Consider the following 20,883-nt stretch of genomic DNA (forward strand, 5'->3'; position numbering starts at 1 on the left):
TCAGATAGTTAACCAAACCAAGCATGCTTAACAACTTGGAAATGTAGCAATTGTATTTGTTTCTCATGTATTTAGTACAGCCAAATTCGATTTATTTCTCACATGTTATACAATTACAGAATGCACCCACAACAATTGAACATCACATTGCAGAATTGAACCAAACAGTTAACTAAACACCACAACAAAGAACCAAACGTTAACTGAGCACCACATTGCACAATATAACATACTCCTAATAGAAGATCGGACAGTTAACCAAACCAAGCATGCTTGACAACTTGGAAAATTGCAGCCTGAAGAATTGAACATCACATTTGCAGAATTGAACCAAACAGTTAACTGAACACCACATTGCACGACATATAGAACATATACTCTTGAGCAAATGATTGCATGGTAAAAGTAGATAGCACAATTCACTAGAATTTGTTATGGAAAGGCAGTAGCTAGCAAACTGAACATGGGTCCTTATAGTGAGCTAATAAGACAAGCTACTCCTCGTTGTCAGAGATATCGATGACGATTGGCTCCTTGGACATGGAAGAGGGCGAGGCCTCCGCATCGAGGGCGCCCTCGTCGTAGTGGTGAGTTGCCTGAGCCGCTCCGGGCACCAACCTGCTGACTCTCGAGATGAGGTAAGCACGTGCATGCTGAGAAAACACCTCGTAGTCTTCATCAAAGGCACCGATGGTGGCCTCGAGAAAACGCCATGAACTGTCGTTTAAAGCAGCCAACCGCATCACGGCGTCGGCGCGCGAGGCGTCGACGGTGGCCTCGACGGTGAGGTGCTCCTCCAAGATCTAGGAGTCGGCATAAATGATAGCCATCGTGACCTCATCCGCGCGTGCGACCGCGATTTGCTTCTCCGCTGCCAAATGCTCCTTGAGATCCTGACTATACTGCATGCACCATGGCTTAGGGCGGTGCTTATTTGGTGGAGGGGTCGGTGATTTGGGTGGAAGGTGTCGCGCCGGTGGTCGGGGCATGTGGGATGTGGAAGGAGGAGGAGGATGGGGGTCGGGTGTGGATTACCTGCCTGTATAGACGAGGCTGAACAGCGTGAAGGAGGGTCGCCGGCGAGGAGGCGGTGCTGCAAGCAAGGAGTGAAGGTTTCAACTTGGAAAGGAAGGTGGAAACAGAGGAAATGTGGCTTTTGGTAAGGGGGAGGGCGGGGAGGTAGTTATTTCCGCGGAAGCCGAAAATTTGGAATCACTTGAGCGAAAAAACTGACGCGCAAAGTGTCATCAGGCACGGTTCCTTATTCAGAGCGGGATGTGGACTATAGGCGTCGCACCTTCTCGCTTAAGCCGTATGCGTACCTCCGACGGTGCTCCAAGATATTTTGTGCTGCATCTCACACGGTTGGTTATAATAAACTGTGTGGGATCTACTTGATTTTTCTTCTTGATTTGAATTACATAATGGGGTCACAGTGGCAATGGATGGTGTTTGAATTTCTAGACCTTTCATCTGCAGTAAACATGCAACTATATGTGTGTCATAAAAGAATTGGAATTATTCAGGGTTCGTTTGGAAATTTTATACATTAAATTGGTTTTCCAGCCATTTCAGGTGCACAATTCAAAATTAAACTACATGCACATGCTCCGGTGCACCAACATGGGTTGTAAAACCATATATGTGTCCATGGGTTTATGCTTATGTCCCATGCAAGAAATGGGATTGAATTTCGAACACCACGGCACCGTGGCTCTCCGGCAAATGTCGACGTACTTGCTTTTGTAATTCTAGTAAACCCAAGAGTCATCCGAAATTCATGAAACTTGGCATGCTATCATGGAGCGACATCAACATGCTGTGGTAAAACTTTTGTCCCATTTGGGGCAGTTTTGGGTATAAGCTTCTCATAAACCAGAGCTTCTCAAAACAAGTGTGATGGTTTCTGTAGGGAATGTTTCACCTTTCTGGACGAAACAATATCCGTTGCCTCTTCTCGATTTCAATTTTTTCCTAGTGTCAACATAGAACAACAGGAGTCTTGGTTTGTATAATTCAAACCATGTGCGTTCTGTTAACCATTAACGTGATGCCACGTGTCTTGGTTTTAATGGCTATAGGTTTTAATGGCTCTTGATCGCAAACGTTTTAGATAGAACACCCGTATGCAAAGTGAGAGCAGAATTTGTGCATCTCTTGAACGCAAACGGTTCTTTTGGATGACCCGTGTGCAACCACTTACAAACAATTGGTAAGATTTGCATCTATCATATTGGGTATGTTGCCATTTGTCAAACTGGAAAGATTGACATTTCTTGATCTAGTAACATTACCATTTGTCAACCTTGTAACACTGCGATTTGTTAAAATATGAAGCTAAAAATCACTAGCAGTATCTAATTTTTGCAACTAAAATTCAGTAATAAAGCATAGATGGAGGCGAGGAGGCGTGTTCAGCCGGGCGTGCAGCGGGCGGCGCAGTACTATTTGATTTGACATTGGGCGGTGCAGTTCCCGATATGGCTTTAATGCACACGAGGGAGAGGGTAGCCGTTCCCGAAATGTTGAACGACCAATGATGCATCCTCCTTCAATTAGCATCGTGTGAATGCATGAGGGAAGTAATGGGAGGAGGACCGGGAAAAGAGGCAACACGATGTGAATGCTACGCAGTTTGCACTCATATAAAGGTGCCCCTCCATTCCAATGCATCTACCACATCATACGCACCTAAGCATTTGCCTAAGCACCTACACTAATAAGCGCAAAAGTTCCCACTCCAGACCCATGGCGGCGATGCGCGCGAGCGGCCAGCGCCTGTGCCAGATGGTCCACGATGCCGGCCTGCGGCATGGCACCGAGGATCGTCCCAGACGGTGTTGGCGACCGGCTAGTGGATGGCCACCGTCGACGCCAGCTACGACTCTCAGTTGGACCAGATGATCGTTGCCACCACCAACAAGTTCGCCGTCATCAAGAAGCTCGTGGACGACATCGTCGTACTCCTCCAGCCCGCGCCCTCGGGCTCCTCATTGCCTGCCACCCTAATCATCCTCCATGGTCGGAATCTCTTTCAAGCACTGGTGGCCCTGTGACTGCCCCCCGACGCCACGAAGAATGTCCACCTGGAGGTCGCGCTCGCCGCGAGGCGCCTCGCCCTGCAAGAATTCGTCGACCTACACATCCACGTGTACGAGCAAATTGTGTACATAGGTATCTACAAGGCTAGTGAGGACGCTACGACGTTGGCCTTCTTCAACCAGCTAGAAGCCTTGGATGCCTTTGCTGAGAAGCACCTTGACCTCGCCACAAAAGCCGCGCTCCTTACCCGTCGGTCGGTGGCCCGGCGCACTGAGTTGAGGAGGAGGAGGTTGTACGTTGATGGATGCATCTTTCTTCTTGCCTCCTGTAACCACCACTGCGATCACATCATCATGGCCTTAATTCTTATTGTGCTATTGCATTCTCGTTCCAATCAATACAAACATGAGTGATCCCTTTGCTTAATTATATGCATCACTGTAACTAGTACTCCATCCGTCAATTTATAAGTTGTGCTGCCAGTGTTTGGGGTCGGCGCATGATCACGCACGTTCATGTGCATGCGGTTGCGCCGGGCGCGGCGCGACGATGCAGTTACCCGATGCAAAGACTGCCATGCAGGAGATGTGGCATTGACCATTGGGCGGCAACAGTCGGCCATCCGTGTGCCCAATAAAGGATGCAAAGAGGCATCCTACAGCAGCAAGGACCAGCTTCCCTACCGATAGCTCATCTAACAGAACTCCCAAGTTAACTGTGCTGAGGCTTGAGTAGTCATCAGATGGGTGACCGGATGGGAAGTGGCCTCGATGTTAAATTAACTGATTTGATGAGTCACTGTAAACATTTAATTGCGTTGAATGTATATAGTGCTCCATCATAGTAGTTGAATTAACCTCGAGGTCCTTATTTGTAATTTTTGACATTTTTTGTTTTTTGTACACATGTTGATTGGCTGGAAGAAGGTCTATCTCGTTACTTTTTGATAATTTTCGTTTTTGAACACATGTTGATTGGCTTGAATGAAGGTCTATCCCATTACTTTACGACATGTTTCCAAAACATGGACCTCGAGGTTAATTCAACTAATAGGACGGAGCACTATATACATTCAGTGCAATTAAATGTTTTCCAAAAAAAGTGATATGATTTCTATGAAACTTATAAGTCATGTATGTCAAATTAACCTCTGTGTACTTGTTCTCGAATTAACCTCCGGGCCTTTTTGCCGTGTATCACACACATCTTGTTAAGTTGAACCGTTTATGTTCTCTTCCCTAATCGAAAACAGTTCATTCGACTGAACCGTATGCCATATATCACACACACCTTGATCTGGCTGACCATTTCTGTTCCTTTCCCTAATAGCAAACAGTTCATCGGAGCGAAATGTATCCCGTATATCACACACACATGGATATGGCTTCCCGTTTCTGTTGTTCTGTCTAATCGCAAATAGTTCGTCTGGATCAACCGTATGCCCTGCATCGCACACGCAACTAAAATCTGAACTGTGTTTGATGGCTCCGCCATCGCAAACATTTTGCACCTTTTTTGACGGTTCTTTTACACCACCGTTTGCGATTATTGCATCGCACACAATTTTGTCGAAGGGTCTTTGATCGTAGTGTTGCATTAGCAGCATCCCGCAGTAGTGTCTGATCACCTCTCTCTCTCCTTGACATGTGTGCCAAGGACCCACTTGCAGTGTCCACACCAGTCCACGCGCTCCAAAGCAAGGCGAGGTTCGACCGGCGGCCGTCGCCGATGAGGGGCGGTGCACCTACATGTGGAGACCAAGGGGACGGGCCCGGGGTGGTTTGTCGAAGGATTTGCAGGTGGTGGTTGAGGCGGATGGCGGTGGATTGCGACACCATGCACGGGGAGCGCCTGAGACATTCCGTGGAGGACGTCGATGCTAGTTGTCTCGCTCGAAGGCTAGATCGAGACCAAAGAGCATGTCCATGTGCCCCTCTGGCCGCCTTACCTCTGCCCTGTGCCATGAATTGGGCCTGCGGCCGCCTGTAGACGACAGACGGGACTCTGATCTCCGCCATGGATGTGCTTTTGAGCTCCTAAATTCGTCCGCCCCGAGCCACCGTTGACCTCCCCGACCTCAGTGTCCTCATTGCTGAAATCTTGTGGCCCTACTCCCCTCTTCCACTGCTCGACCCCGTTCCCGGAGCGCCCTGCCCGAAGCCGGCCGCCATGACTGACCTCGGTTGGCTCGGTCGTGTGCGCGCTGATACGTCCATTTTCAATCATGCTTTTATATTGATATTTATTGCATTATGGGCTGTTATTACACATTATATCACAATACTTATGTATTTTATCTCTTATTTTATAAGGTTTACATGAAGAGGGAGAATGCCAGCAGCTGGAATTCTGGACTAGAAAAGTGAAGGAAATATGCCCTAGATGTAATAATAAAGTTATTATTTATATTTCCTTATATCATGATAAATGTTTATTATTCATGCTAGAATTGTATTAACAGGAAACTTGATACATGTGTGAATACATAGACAAAATAAGGTGTCCCTAGTATGTCTCTACTAGACTAGCTCGTTAATCAAAGATGATCAAGTTTCCTGACCATAGACATGTGTTGTCACTTGATGAACGGGATCACATCATTAGGAGAATGATGTGATGGACAAGACCCAGCCATTAGCTTAGCATAATGATCGTTAAGTTTTATTACTATTGCTTTCTTCATGACTTATACATATTCCTCTGACTATGAGATTATGCAACTCCCGAATACCGGAGGAACACCTTGTGTGCTATCAAACGTCACAACGTAACTGGGTGATTATAAATATGCTCTACAGGTGTCTCCGAAGGTGTTTGTTGGATTGGCATAGATCAAGATTAGGATTTGTCACTCCGTATATTGGAGAGGTATCTTTGGGCCCTCTCGGTAATGCACGTCACTATAAGCCTTGCAAGCAATATGACTGATGAGTTAGTTACCGGATGATGCATTACGGAACGAGTAAAGATACTTGCCGGTAACGATATTGAACAAGGTATGATGATACCGACGATCGAATCTCGGGCAAGTAACATACCGATGACAAACTGAATAACGTATGTTGTTATGCGGTTTGACCGATAAAGATCTTCGTAGAATATGTAGGAGCCAATATGAGCATCCAGGTTCTGCTATTGGTTATTGACCGGAGATGTGTCCCGGTCATGTCTACATAGTTCTCGAACCCGTAGGGTCCGCACGCTTAACATTCGATGACGCTTTGTATTGTGATTTATGTGATTTGATGACCGAAGTTTGTTCGGAGTCCCGGATGAGATCACGGACATGACGAGGAGTCTCAAAATGGTTGAGAGGTAAAGATTCATATATTGGAAGGCTATATTCGGACATCGGAATGGTTCCGAGTGATTCGGGTATTTTTCTGAGTACCGGAGAGTTACGAGAATTCGCCAGGGGAAGTTAATGGGCCTTATTGGGCTTTAGTGGAGAGAGGGAAGAAGGGACACGAGGTGGCGCGCCCCTCCCCCTGCCCAAACCGAATTGGACAAGGGATGGGGGCGCGGCCCCCCCCCCCCTTTCGTTCTCCCTCTCCCTCCTTTCCTTCTTTCCCACTCTAAAAAGGAAAGGGAATCCTACTAGGACTCCCTACACTTGGCGCGCCCCTAGGAGGGCCGGCCTCTCTCCCTCCCTCCTTTATATACGTGGGCAGGGGGCACCCCAAAGGCACTCCAAGATTTGTCTTAACCGTGTGCGGTGCCCCCCTCCACAGTTACACACCTCGGTCATATCGTCGTAGTGCTTAGACGAAGCCCTGCGCCGGTAACTTCATCATCAACGTCGCCACGCCGTCGTGCTGACAAAACTCTCCCTCGTCCTCAACTGGATCAAGAGCTCGAGGGACTTCATCATGCTGAACGTGTGCCGAACACGGAGGTGCCGTACGTTCGGTACTTGGATCGGTTGGATCGTGAAGACGTTCGACTACATCAACCGCGTTACTAAACGCTTCCGCTTTCGGCCTACGAGGGTATGTGGACACACTCTCTCGTCTCGTTGCTATGCATCTCCTAGACAGACTTGCATGATCGTAGGAAATTTTTGAAATACTACGTTCCTCAACAAAAAGGTGCAAATATTAGAGACCTACTGTGCACAACTCCAAAAGTACTGAAACTTCACGGAGAATATTTTTGGAATTATATAAAAAATACTGGGCAAAGAAAGCACGAGAGGGGACCACCAGCCAGCCACAAGGGTGGAGGGCGCACCCCCATGATACGTCCATTTTGCATCATGCTTTTATATTGATATTTACTTCATTATGGGCTGTTATTACACATTATATCACAATACTTATGCCCTTTCTCTCTTATTTTATAAGGTTTACATGAAGAGGTAGAATGCTGGCAGCTGGAATTCTGGACTGGAAAAGGAGCAAATGTTAGAGACCTATTCTGCACAACTCCAAAAGTCCTGAAACTTCACGGAGAATGTTTTTGGAATATATAAAAAATATTGGGCGAAGAAAATAACACAGGGGGGCCACCAGCTAGCCACAAGAAAATAAAAGAAATTGGAGCCTGTATAAGCAGGAACAAGCCAGGTAAGATCTGTCAGAATATGGGTGTATTCAAGCAAACCACCCTAGGGCCAGTCTGATAAAAATTTAGTGGGAAAAAAATAAGAAAAAGGATACCCGAGTTGGAAACGGTTTCCTTAAGTCAGTATCTTCATACTTGTTCCCTGAGCAACCAAATCTCGAGGACGAGATTTCTTTAAGGGGGTAAGGTTTGTGACAGCCTGATTTTTGGCCCTTTCTTTTTCTTTTGTTTTTCTGAGGTTTTTGCTTGAGTTTTCTTTTTCCGTGGCTTTGTGGTCTGGAAACTGAAGAAGATGAACTCTTCTTTGCTTCCAGAGTGGCTTGTCATACCCAAATCCTTCCCTAGACCCTGTCATTTTTCATCCTAGCCCAAATCCCAATATTCTTTTTATTGGGAATATTCCTTTTCTATTAAAGGAATAACTCAAATTGCCCTAGGTTGTGAAGCAACCTTTATTTCCATCACTCCTAAAATTCCCAAATAATTCTCATAAATTTTTTGGGTCATATCTTTCTCAAATATGACAAAATATTTCATTTGTCATGTTTATCATCATGCTCAAATAATTCATTTCCTATTCTGCCCTAAATGGCACATTGTGAAGCAAGTGCTATTTTACTTTTCCCAATTGACCTCAAACTCCTTGGACACCTTTTCCTGTCCATATCATTGCTACATGCCAAAATGCAACCTCATTTGCCTAGTAATTATTTAATTATGATTTTCCAAAGTTTCTATCCAAAAAGAAGCTTTGTGAAGGAGGTGCAAGCTAGGCATACCAAATGAGTTGCCATTTTGCATGATCCCTCATATCATCATATCATAGCCCTCCACCAAAGTAGAGCTCATGTAATGCCTCCATGAGAGCTCACCTTCAATTCTTTGATTCTGTCCAAAATTTCAGCTTGTGAAGCAAGTATATTTTATCTTGCTCCATTATGGCTGCCAATTTGTCTAGGCCTTCTATTATCCATATAACCTACCTCCACCCATTTTGGGCATGTTTCATCAAGCCATGTTTCCTCTAGAATTTTTGCAAGTTTATGTCCTGAGGAGATGTTTGTGAAGCAAGTACCAGTTTGGCTTGGCCAATTGGTATGAGACTTTTTGAGCATCTTCATAGGACCAAATGACTCTGCCTTGCCCAATTTGAGCTCAAGTTGATGCTTCATCAGAGTGCATCATCCTAATCTAGTTTCTGGACCAGTTTATGTGGTTGTTAAGCAACTACATTAAATCTTTATCCTAATCCTCTCCAAGTTACCAGGGTGAAAGTTCTTCTTACCATAAACCTCGCAGACAACTCCATTTCTACCAATCACCTTCCTGTTGATAAACAGTACTCACCCAAGTTTACTGCAGTAAACTTCAGAGGTTAATTACCATTCAACCGGAGCTCTTTTAACCAAACTACCACCGTAGTTGCAACCTACCCAGGAAGGACTCCACCCCATACATCGTTTGCCATCGCTTGTGGCACTGTGTGGACCAGTGCGCGCGGTGACCACCTCTCTAGCATGCCATGGACGCGAGCTGGATGGTTTCTTGCTCGGGCCCCTCCCCCTCTCGTCGGCTTCGCGCGCGTGAGCGTGTCGAGCCGATAGCCCTCGTCGTCGCCCACTCCCTGGACCCCTCTCCCCCTTCGTCCGCTTGCTCACCGACGCTCGGCGCCGCGTGACCACGGGCGAACAGTGGCCATTTGGTTTTGTTCGTCGCCGTCTTCTTCCTCCCCGTGCTCCGTGGGCTCCCTCTGCCCCGTGGGCTCCTCCCTGTGTCTCCCCTTCGCCTTCCCACGAGCTCATGCTCGAGCACACGCGTCCGCTGCGCCAGCCACGCGTCCGCGGCGACGCCAGCACGACACTCCCTCGCCCGGCTATAAATAGCCATCCCCGACCTCGTTCAAGCTCACCACCAGCCTCGCCTCGCTCCTCTAGCCCTCCCCGACCCCTCAGATCATCGCCGGAGCCCCTCCCCGCTCGCCATCGCCGCCATGGCCGCCGCAGCCGCCGTCGGGCTCCACTCGAATCCGAGCAGCCCCGGGCTCCTCCCCTCTTTCTTCCACCTCCACTAGACCACCTGGAGTACCCGGAGCCTCCCCAACTCTTCGCTTTCTCTTCTGGTGGCCGGAGCGCCGTGCCCGCATCTGCCCGACGCCGCCGTCCGCCGCCGTCCAAAACTGCGGTCGCCTCGTCCATCTCCGGCGACTGCTGTGCCCAGGGTCGCCTCTGTCTCGTTCCCCTGCATCCGTGGGTAGGCCGGGAACCACCTGCGGTTGACTGTGCCGCCGGCGAGTGCCGTCGGGGCCGGCTCTGCCTCGGCTAGGCGCGGGCGAGAGCGAGGAGAAGAAGGAGACGACACCCTCCCTGCCAGCTGGCCGCGGGCCCCACGTGTCAGTGAGACTTGCCCGGGCCCCGCCCCTGCTGACTGGATTAAGTGGAGGCGTAAACTCGTGAGTACGTTTTGTTTCCAGAAAGCGTATTTTCCCTCTACTTCGGCCAAAGTACGTTTTCCTTCCTGAAAGCGTATTTCCAGTCTTCTTCAGCCCCGAATCCGTTTTCAGTTTAGTGAAAGCGTATTTCGCTGATTGCGCTTTCTGTTTTTCTGTCCAGGCCCTGTTTGAAAATATTTTCATTACAGATGGGTCCCTGGCAGAAAACACCTCATATCTTTTTAACCACAACTCCAAATGAGGTGATTCCAAAGCCCATTTCTTCGTTTCGTCGAGCCCATTCTGTTGGCTTCATTTTCACTATGGTTTGACACGGTGAAAATGACCTTTTTGTCCTTGCACGTAAACAGCCCCTCCGAGAGAGAACTGTTTTCAGCAAATCTCTCCGCGGCTTCACCGCACTTCTCCCCGATGCCTTCTTCATCCCCAGGCAAGCCACAATACCCACTTGCATGATAGTCATGCAATAGCCATGTTTTCAACTTGAATCTTTATTAAATGATTGCTTATTTAAAATATGGTTATCCTTGTTTCGGTAATGCTTCTAGGTTAGTGCTTACTTGCTTGCTATGTTGTTATGCACCTGGTTATCATGCCCTGCTAGTTTCTAGTATTACTTATATTGCCATGCTTGATAGTAGTACATGTTAGGTTGGTCATGTTCTTCGGTGCATGACTAACGCCGGTTACCGAGTACTGTTAATATGCGTTGTTTCTTTGCTGTTAGTTGGTTAAGTGTTACTCGGTAATGTCATTGATGAGTTCTCGCATGGTATTTATGGTTGATGCTAGTGGTCATGTTATACTATGAGTAGTGTTGCACTTGTAATATTTATGCTCATCATTATGCCATGTTCAGTTGGAGATTATTCATAGTTGATATGGTGGATAGTTATGTTGCATCCCGTGCTTATGTTGATATCATGCTCATGCTTTGTCTATGCATCATGTTATTTTATCATGGCTCAGCATATTGCATTCAAGTTTAACCGGATTAAATTGAACTTGAACAACTGTTGGCTGAGTTATGGTGCCACCATATCGAAACTAACCAGTGCAACCACGCTTACCATTATGGGAAGGTCCTAACTGGGTCTATTGTCGTGCCTCTCGCCAGTGCCTCCAACGAGGGAAGGTTATGGGCGCGCGCTACCCTGATCAGGTAGGCGGACCTAACCTTGTGTGCCCGTTGTTGTTATTATGGATCCGGTCCCCGTGAGGGACGTTTTGGCCACGACGGTGGTCCTTGTGTCTTTGGTAGACACGGGGCCACCCAGGACTAGCCTAGTGGGGAGTGAGTCGGAGTGGCTGGGAGAGCGTCATGGTAGTAGATCGGTTTTGTCGAAACGCCGTTGGTCCACCCGAATGGGAATGCGAGGCCATGGGTTCCGTGGTGTGGGTACAGTGTACTAACCTCTGCAGAGTGTATACTAAATCTATCGATAGCCGCGCCCGTGAATAAGGGCCCAGTTCGTGTCGGTCACACCGTGAGTCAACAGTATTAATAATAACTTGATTAATGACAACCCCGGTTCGATGATGAGATAAGTTGGTTGTGATCGCCGGAAAGATCACCGTGTAAGACCAAGTGTTGGTCATGGTTGTGATCGCCGGAAAGATCACCGTGGTATTGAGGATACCGAGTTGTTGTATATTCGTGATGTTGTGCGAGAATCATGGGTAAAGATCAAGTTCCTTGTGGTGGTTTAATGATTACTACGGTATTGTTTATACCAAGCTTGATTTGATCCTGAGATGATCGTGTGATGTCCGAGGTTGGTAAGTGATGCATGTGATGGTTATGAGGTAACCCGAACAGAATAAATAGTGCATATAGTGTCATCATGTTGCTTGCTAGTATCGTCAGATTCATATGTTCATGCCATGCTCATGTTGTTCTAGCTGTATCATGTTCATGTTGCTCATGTCATGTTGTTATGAGGATCTCATGTTAATTCCTGTTTAACTTGTAATTGCCATGCTGATGTTTGTCTTGAATGCTTCTGGTTATTGTGAGCTTGCAAGTACATTCAATGTACTGACCTGGCGTGTCATGCCAGCTTGTTGGTCGTGCCTGGATTGCTTGCTTGTTTGGTGTTGTCCCTGTGTTCGCGAGCTAGGATAAGCGTTCCAGCCAGAGTCCCTGCGGACTGGAGTTCACCACCGTTGTTGTTGTTCCGCTGCTTGAAGTTTTTCCGCTGCTTCGAGTTGTTCTGCTGCTTGCATAGAGCAACTGAGGATGGCGTAGTGTCGCCGTGCCGATGTTATTCATTGTAATATCGGAGACCTTGTATTCATATTCGTGTAATAATAGAAAGCTGGTTTGTTCTATGCTAAGCAGTGCCGTATTCCAGAAGACTTCTCCTCGGTCTCTGGGCTGGAATACGGGGCGTTCCGGTTTTCTCTGAGCTGGGGTGCCACATGCTTGGTATCAGAGCAAGTCTGGCTGTAGGATGCCCTAGCCCGCGCGAACATTAGAAAGCGGTAGTGTAGACCCCAGTTGGTTTGTTGCACTTGATTGTTGCATTTGTTTATCGCATAGCATGCATATGGATTGTTATTTTGTAAGTAATGGTTAATCTTGTGAGTGTAGGTGGCATCGTTTTGGGTCCATCGCCTGCACCATCTTTCTTAGCATGCCTGCTCCTCGGTGTGATGCGACCACATCATCATCCATGCCCTCCATCTCGTCCCCTTGGCAACCCTTGCTGATCTTTGTTATCAGAAAAGGGCAATGCCAATAAACCCAGTCTTCCACTGTTATCTTGCCATGTCATTTCATTCTTTGGACGGGTACGATTCCCTTCGTACGCTTGATGATGAGGTGGTCGTGACTTTTGTGTCTCGCTACTTGATCGTCAAGTCCGTTCTCACCTGTGTATCCATCCAGATCCAGCCACTGTTCAGCTAGTGCTTGGTGTAGCTTCGGTTACGCCAACTCCTTCCACACATGGATATAATTTTCGTGCACACCGCCACAGCATATTAGACCGTAATACCGGAGTTTCTGCGTGATTTGTGTGCTTAGGTGTGCATGCATATTACGGTGTGAGTAGCAGTAATATGTGATGATTGCTTGATTAATTATATTAGTAGTATGCTTGGGTGCTTTTGTTTTAGTCGTTTCTTTGGTTTCTTTCTTTGGGCCTTCGGTGTTACAAAATTTTCCCCTATTAAAGTTGCTCGTCCGCCGACACCGGACCCGAAGAGTGAGCAAGAAATGCATATATTTGGACTCAGCTAAACAGAATGGAATTGTCAGCAGACTGCAGTGAAATTGGAAATAGCTCTTCTGAATACAAAAGAAATCATGGATGGAATGTCAGTATAAAGTTTGCATTAACGTGCACTCCTCATAGCAGAAATGATCAAATCCGCAAGAAGATAAATTGTGTGCAAGGTTGACAAAATATTATCAAAGGTATGGCTCAGATACAAGTTTAATTTTTCGTTGAGGATGATTTTGGGACCCGATGTACCTGGAAGCAAGCAAAAATATGGCATGTACTCAGAAAGGAGGATAGTCCTGCAAAACCCCGTTTCATACAAGAAATCAATAACAAAAATATTAAGATGGTTATATATGTGGAAATCGGTCCGCATATCACAATAAGGAGCTTCTGGTGTAAGCAACCGTAAAAGCTTCCGGCATAAGGTACTGAGTCTTTCCCCAGCAAAGTCTTTAAGGGGGTAAGCTTCTGAAGCACGATACCCAGTCTTCTTCAGCAAGCTGTCCGATGAAAGTTTCAAGCACAAGCCAGCCAATCTTCCTCAGTAAGAAATTGGTACAAGGTAGTACGCTGTGAATTGATAGCATATGGTAGTGAATCCCAAGAATCAGATCCGCAACATTTTGGTCAGAAGCAAGAATCGGTCAGAATACACGTCTGTCTCGGGAATCATATTCTCATATATATGCGATGAGCATACCACCAAGATCTTACAAGTCACTCGGATGAGGATCTGGCAACCACGTGAGGATGGTTAAGAGAAGAAAGCCAGTATACACCGCAGTGTGACAAAGGATTATGAGGATTGACGACATCAATGAGCTCAATACAAGTACCTGTGAACCTGGAAAATGATCCTGATGAGCCCTTGTCCCCTTTTTCTCCAATGACGGCACCGCGCCTGTGATCTAAGCTATTTTTTGCTATCCGGGGTGGATGCCGATTTTTATTTCTCTCTTCAACGACTGTCACGAGTTCTGAGCTGCTTTTCGGCCATCTCGTACAGCTGTTGAGTTTCTTTTTGAGACAGTAGCCCTATAGCTGCTTTTTGGCTATTTTAGGGAGCTGCCACCTTCTTCTTATCAACCCGGTCTCATGTTCTGAGCTGCTTTTCGGCCGTCTTGAGCCGTGGTTGAGTTATTTCAGTAATGTCCCGGATATGAGTTGTAAAGACCGTTCTGGTGGCTACTGATTTATTTGCCGATTTCTTGCAAAGGTTCGGATGATCATTTTCCTGCGGTCAGAACTTGAGGGGTGTTGAACCTGCCATTTAATGGGGTACCCTGTCAGAAAAATAAGGATAAGCTACGATTGCCGAAAAATTGCACCAACAATACCTATGGTGATACGAAGAAGCAATATGACCCAGCTCTTTCAGCCAAGGATCCAGACCAAGAAAACAATAATGAAGGAGCAAGACTAGTGATGCAGGCGACAATCAAATATTTGGTACGGATCCGATACTCAAGACAGTGGAACCAGTTAAGATGATTCAGAAACTTCCGCGATAAGCCAGAATCTGTCCGGAAAGCGGTTATGACCCAACTCACTGTTTGGAACCCAAAGGACCTGCATTTAGTGGAGAAACCCAATGCAAGGAGTTAGAGCTTGGGTGTCCACTAGAAAAATCTGATCACCACTTCATGAAAGATTGTCAGTGCCGGACGACACAACCAGCGGAACTCTTGGATTTGTGAGACCGACATATATTTCAGTCGTGAGAATCAATCACAGTCAGCTAAGTCAGCAGATCTAAAAAGAAATTGGAGCCTGTATAAGCAGGAACAAGCCAGGTAAGATTTGTTAGAATATGGGTATATTCAAGCAAACCACCCCAGGGTCAGTCAGATAAAAATTTAGTGGGAACAAAAATAAGAAAAAGGATACCCGAGTTGGAAACGGTTTCCTTAAGTCAGTATCTTCATACTTGTTCCCTGAGCAACCAAATCTCGAGGACGAGATTTCTTTAAGGGGGTAAGGTTTGTGACAGCCTGATTTTTGGCCCTTTCTTTTTCTTTTGTTTTTCTGAGGTTTTTGCTTGAGTTTTCTTTTTCCGTGGCTTTGTGGTCTGGAAACTGAAGAAGATGAACTCTTCTTTGCTTCCAGAGTGGCTTATCATACCCAAATCCTTCCCTAGACCCTGTCATTTTTCATCCTAGCCCAAATCCCAATATTCTTTTTATTGGGAATATTCCTTTTCTATTAAAGGAATAACTCAAATTGCCCTAGGTTGTGAAGCAACCTTTATTTCCATCACTCCTAAAATTCCCAAATAATTCTCATAAATTTTTTGGGTCATATCTTTCTCAAATATGACAAAATATTTCATTTGTCATGTTTATCATCATGCTCAAATAATTCATTTCCTATTCTGCCCTAAATGGCACATTGTGAAGCAAGTGTTATTTTCCTTTTCCCAATTGACCTCAAACTCCTTGGACACCTTTTCCTGTCCATATCATTGCTACATGCCAAAATGCAACCTCATTTGCCTAGTAATTATTTAATTATGATTTTCCAAAGTTTCTATCCAAAAAGAAGCTTTGTGAAGGAGGTGCAAGCTAGGCATACCAAATGAGTTGCCATTTTGCATGATCCCTCATATCATCATATCATAGCCCTCCACCAAAGTAGAGCTCATGTAATGCCTCCATGAGAGCTCACCTTCAATTCTTTGATTCTGTCCAAAATTTCAGCTTGTGAAGCAAGTATATTTTATCTTGCTCCATTATGGCTGCCAATTTGTCTAGGCCTTCTATTATCCATATAACCTACCTCCACCCAATTTGGGCATGTTTCATTAAGCCATTTTTCCTCTAGAATTTTTGCAAGTTTATGTCCTGAGGAGATGTTTGTGAAGCAAGTACCAGTTTGGCTTGGCCAATTGGTATGAGACTTTTTGAGCATCTTCATAGGACCAAATGACTCTGCCTTGCCCAATTTGAGCTCAAGTTGATGCTTCATCAGAGTGCATCATCCTAATCTAGTTTCTGGACCAGTTTATGTGGTTGTTAAGCAACTACATTAAATCTTGATCCTAATCCTCTCCAAGTTACCAGGGTGAAAGTTCTTCTTACCATAAACCTCGCAGACAACTCCATTTCTATCAATCACCTTCATGTTGATCACCAGTGCTCACCCAAGTTTACTGCAGTAAACTTCAGAGGTTAATTACCATTCAACCGGAGCTCTTTTAACCAAACTACCACCGTAGTTGCAACCTACCCAGGAAGGACTCCACCCCATACATCGTTTGCCATCGCTTGTGGCACTGTGTGGACCAGTGCGCGCGGTGACCACCTCTCTAGCATGCCATGGACGCGAGCTGGATGGTTTCTTGCTCGGGCCCCTCCCCCTCTCGTCGGCTTCGTGCGCGTGAGCCTGTCCAGCAGATAGCCCTCGTCGTCGCCCACTCCCTGGACCCCTCTCCCCCTCCGTCCGCTTGCTCACCGACGCTCGCCGCCGCGTGACCACGGGCGAACAGTGGCCATTTGGTTCTGTTTGTCGCCGTCTTCTTCCTCCCCGTGCTCCGTGGGCTCCCTCTGCCCCGTGGGCTCCTCCCTGTGTCTCCCTGTCGCCTTCCCCCGAGCTCATGCGCGAGCACACGCGTCCGCGGCGACGCCAGCGTGACACTCCCTCGCCCGACTATAAATAGCCATCCCCGGCCTCGTTCGAGCTCACCACCAGCCTCGCCTCGCTCCTCTAGGCCTCCCCGACCCCTCAGATCATCGCCGGAGCCCCTCCCTGCTCGCCATCGCCGCCATGGCCGCTGCAGCCGCCGTCGGGCTCCGCTCGAATCCGAGCAGCCCCGGGCTCCTCCCCTCTTTCTTCCACCTCCACTAGACCACCTGGAGTACCCTGAGCCTCCCCAACTCTTCGCTTTCTCTTCTGGTGGCCCGGAGCACCGTGCCCGCATCTGCCCGACGCTGCCGTCCGTCGCCGTCCAAAACTACAGTCGCCTCGTCCTTCTCCGGCGACTGCTATGCCCAGGGCCGCCTCCGTCTCGTTCCCCTGCATCCGTGGGTAGGCCGGGCACCACCGGCGGTGGACTGTGCCGTCGTGGGGGCCGGCTCTGCCTCGGCCAGGCGCGGGCGAGAGCAAGGAGAAGAAGGAGATGACCCCCTCCCTGCCAGCTGGCCGCGGGCCCCGCGTGTCAGCAAGACTTGACCGGGCCCCGCCCCTGCTGACTGGATTAAGTGGAGGCGTAAACTCGTGAGTACGTTTTCGTTTCCAGAAAGCGTATTTTCCCTCTGCTTCGGCCAAAGTACGTTTTCCTTTCCTGAAAGCGTATTTCCAGTCTTCTTCAGCCCCGAATGCGTTTTCAGTTCAGTGAAAGCGTATTTCGCTGATTGCGCTTTCTGTTTTTCTGTCTAGGCCCTGTTTGAAAATATTTTCATTACAGATGGGTCCCTCGCAGAAAACACCTCATAATTTTTTAACCACAACTCCAAATGAGGTGATTCCAAAGCCCATTTCTTTGTTTTGTCGAGCCCGTTCTGTTGGCTTCATTTTCACTATGGTTTGACACTGTGAAAATGACCTTTTTGCCCTTGCACGTAAACAGCCCCTCCGAGAGAGAACTGTTTCCGGCAAATCTTTCCGCGGATTCACCGCACTTCTCCCCGATGCCTTCTTCATCCCCAGGCAACCCACAATACCCACTTGCATGATAGTCATGCAATAGCCATGGTTTTCAACTTGAATCTTTATTAAATGATTGCTTGTTTAAAATATGGTTATCGTTGTTTTGGTAATGCTTCTGGGTTAGTGCTTACTTGCTTGCTATGTTGTTATGCACCTGGTTATCATGCCCTGCTAGTTGCTAGTATTACTTTCATATTGCCATGCTTGATAGTAGTACATGTTAGGTTGGTCATGTTCTTCGGTGCATGACTAACGCCGGTTACCGAGTACTGTTAATATGCGTTGTTCCTTTGCTGTTAGTTGGCTAAGTGTTACTCGGTAATGTTATTGATGAGTTCTCACATGGTATTTATGGTTGATGCTAGTGGTCATGTTATACTATGAGTAGTGTTGCACTTGTAATATTTATGCTCATCATTATGCCATGTTCAGTTGGAGATTATTCATAGTTGATATGGTGGATAGTTATGTTGCATCCCGTGCTTATGTTGATATCATGCTCATGCTTTGTCTATGCATCATGTTATTTTATCATGGCTCAGCATATTGCATTCAAGTTTAACCGGATTAAATTGAACTTGAACAACTGTTGGCTGAGTCATGGTGCCACCATATCGAAACTGACCAGTGCAACCACGCTTACCGTTATGGGAAGGTCCTAACTGGGTCTATTGTCGTGCCTCTCGCCGGTGCCTCCAACGAGGGAAGGTTATGGGCGCGCGCTACCCTGATCAGGTAGGCAGACATAACCTTGTGTGCCCGTTGTTGTTATTATGGATCCGGTCCCCGTGAGGGACGTTTTGGCCACGACGGTGGTCGTTGTGTCTTTGGTAGACACGGGGCCACCCAGGACTAGCTAGTGTGGAGTGTGTCGGAGTGGCCGGGAGAGCGTCACGGTAGTAGATCGGTTTTGTCGGAACGCCGTTGGTCCACCCGAATGGGAATGCGAGGCCATGGGTTCCGTGGTGTGGGTACAGTGTACTAACCTCTGCAGAGTGTATACTAAATCTATCGATAGCCGCGCCCGTGAATAAGGGCCCAGTTCGTGTCGGTCACACCGTGAGTCAACAGTATTAATAATAACTTGATTAATGACAACCCCGGTTCGATGATGAGATAAGTTGGTTGTGATCGCCGGAAAGATAACCGTGTAAGACCAAGTGTTGGTCATGGTTGTGATCACCGGAAAGATCACCGTGGTATCGAGGATACCGAGTTGTTGTATATTCGTGATGTTGTGCGAGAATCATGGGTAAAGATCAAGCTCCTTGTGGTGGTTTAATGATTACTACGGTATTGTTTATACCAAGCTTGATTTGATCCTGAGATGATCGTGTGATGTCCGAGGTTGGTAAGTGATGCAGTGATGGTTACGAGGTAACCCGAACAGAATAAATAGTGCATATAGTGTCATCATGTTGCTTTTAGTATCATCAGATTCATATGTTCATGCCATGCTCATGTTGTTCTAGCTGTATCATGTTCATGTTGCCCATGTCATGTTGTTATGAGGATCTCATGTTAATTCCTGTTTAACCTGTAATTGCCATGCTGATGTTTGTCTTGAATGCTTCTGGTTATTGTGAGCTTGCAAGTAAATTCAATGTACTGACCTGGCGTGTCATGCCAGCTTGCAGTTCGTGCCTGGATTGCTTGCTTGTTTGGTGTTGTCCCTGTGTTCGCGAGCTAGGATAAGCGTTCCAGCCAGAGTCCCTGCGGAGTGGAGTTCACCACCGTTGTCGTTGTTCCGCTGCTAGAAGTTTTTCCGCTGCTTCGAGTTGTTCTGCTGCTTGCATAGAGCAACTGAGGATGGCGTAGTGTCACCGTGCCGATGTTATTCATTGTAATATCGGAGACCTTGTATTCATATTCGTGTAATAATAGAAAGCCGGTTTGTTCTATGCTAAGCAGTTTCGTATTCCAGAAGACTTCTCCTCGATCTCTGGGCTGGAATACGGGGCGTTCCGGTTTTCTCTGAGCCGGGGTGCCACAGAAGCTTTCGGGACGAAGCTCCGCCGTCTCGAGGCGGAACCTGGGCAGAACCAATCTAGGGCTCCGGCGGAGCTGTTCTGCTGGGAAACGTCCCTCTGGGAGGGGGAAATCGAGGCCATCGTCATCAGCAACGATCCTCTCATCGAGAGGGGGTCAATCTCCATCAACATCTTCACCAGCACCATCTCCTCTCAAACCCTAGTTCATCTCTTGTATCCGATCACTGTCCCAAAACCTCGGAGTGGTACCTGTGGGTTGCTAGTAGTGTTGATTACTCCTTGTAGTTGATGCTAATTGGTTTATCCGGTGGAAGATTATATTTTTAGATCCTTAATGATAATTAATACTCCTCTGATCTTGATCATGAATATGCTTTGTGAGTAGTTACATTTGTTCCCGAGGACATGGGAGAAGTCTTGTTATAAGTAATCATGTGAATTTGGTATTCGTTTGATATTTTGATGAGATGTATGTTGTCTTTCCTCTGGTGGTGTTATGTGAACGTCGACTAGATGACACTTCACCATTATTTGGGCCCAGGGGAAGGCATTGGGAAGTAATAAGTAGATGATGGATTGCTAGAGTGACAGAAGCTTAAACCCTAGTTTATGCGTTGCTTCGTAAGGGGCCGATTTGGATCCATATGTTTCATGCTATGGTTAGGTTTACCTTAATACTTCTCTAGTAGTTGCGGATGCTTGCGAGAGGGGTTAATCATAAGTGGGAGGCTTGTCAAAGGAAGGGCAGCACCCAAGCACCATCCACCCACATATCAAATTATCAAAGTAGCGAACGCGAATCATATGAGCATGATGAAAACTAACTTGACAACAATTCCCATGTGTCCTTGGCGTCGTTGCCGGGGAGGCGAGGGAAGCGGCACTAACACCCCGTCAACTAAGCTCTTTTCTGGCGCTGTTGCCGGGGAGGTTAGTGCTTGAAGGTATGTCTTTAGATCTTGCA

General features: G+C 47.0%; 2 long non-coding RNA genes across 2 annotated transcripts; both read left to right on the plus strand.

The window, feature by feature from the left end:
* The first annotated feature begins 9,529 nt into the window (after window positions 1–9,529).
* On the plus strand, window positions 9,530–15,200 carry LOC141021171 (uncharacterized). Its single transcript, XR_012181211.1, has 2 exons — window positions 9,530–10,296; window positions 10,405–15,200. It is a non-coding gene; the product is annotated as an uncharacterized lncRNA (long non-coding RNA).
* A 1,576-nt stretch (window positions 15,201–16,776) lies between these two features.
* On the plus strand, window positions 16,777–20,382 carry LOC141021172 (uncharacterized). Its single transcript, XR_012181212.1, has 2 exons — window positions 16,777–17,928; window positions 19,559–20,382. It is a non-coding gene; the product is annotated as an uncharacterized lncRNA (long non-coding RNA).
* The last annotated feature ends 501 nt before the right edge of the window (window positions 20,383–20,883 follow it).

This window comes from Aegilops tauschii, chromosome 4 (assembly GCF_002575655.3).
Source record: "Aegilops tauschii subsp. strangulata cultivar AL8/78 chromosome 4, Aet v6.0, whole genome shotgun sequence".
Lineage (NCBI taxonomy): Eukaryota > Viridiplantae > Streptophyta > Magnoliopsida > Poales > Poaceae > Aegilops > Aegilops tauschii.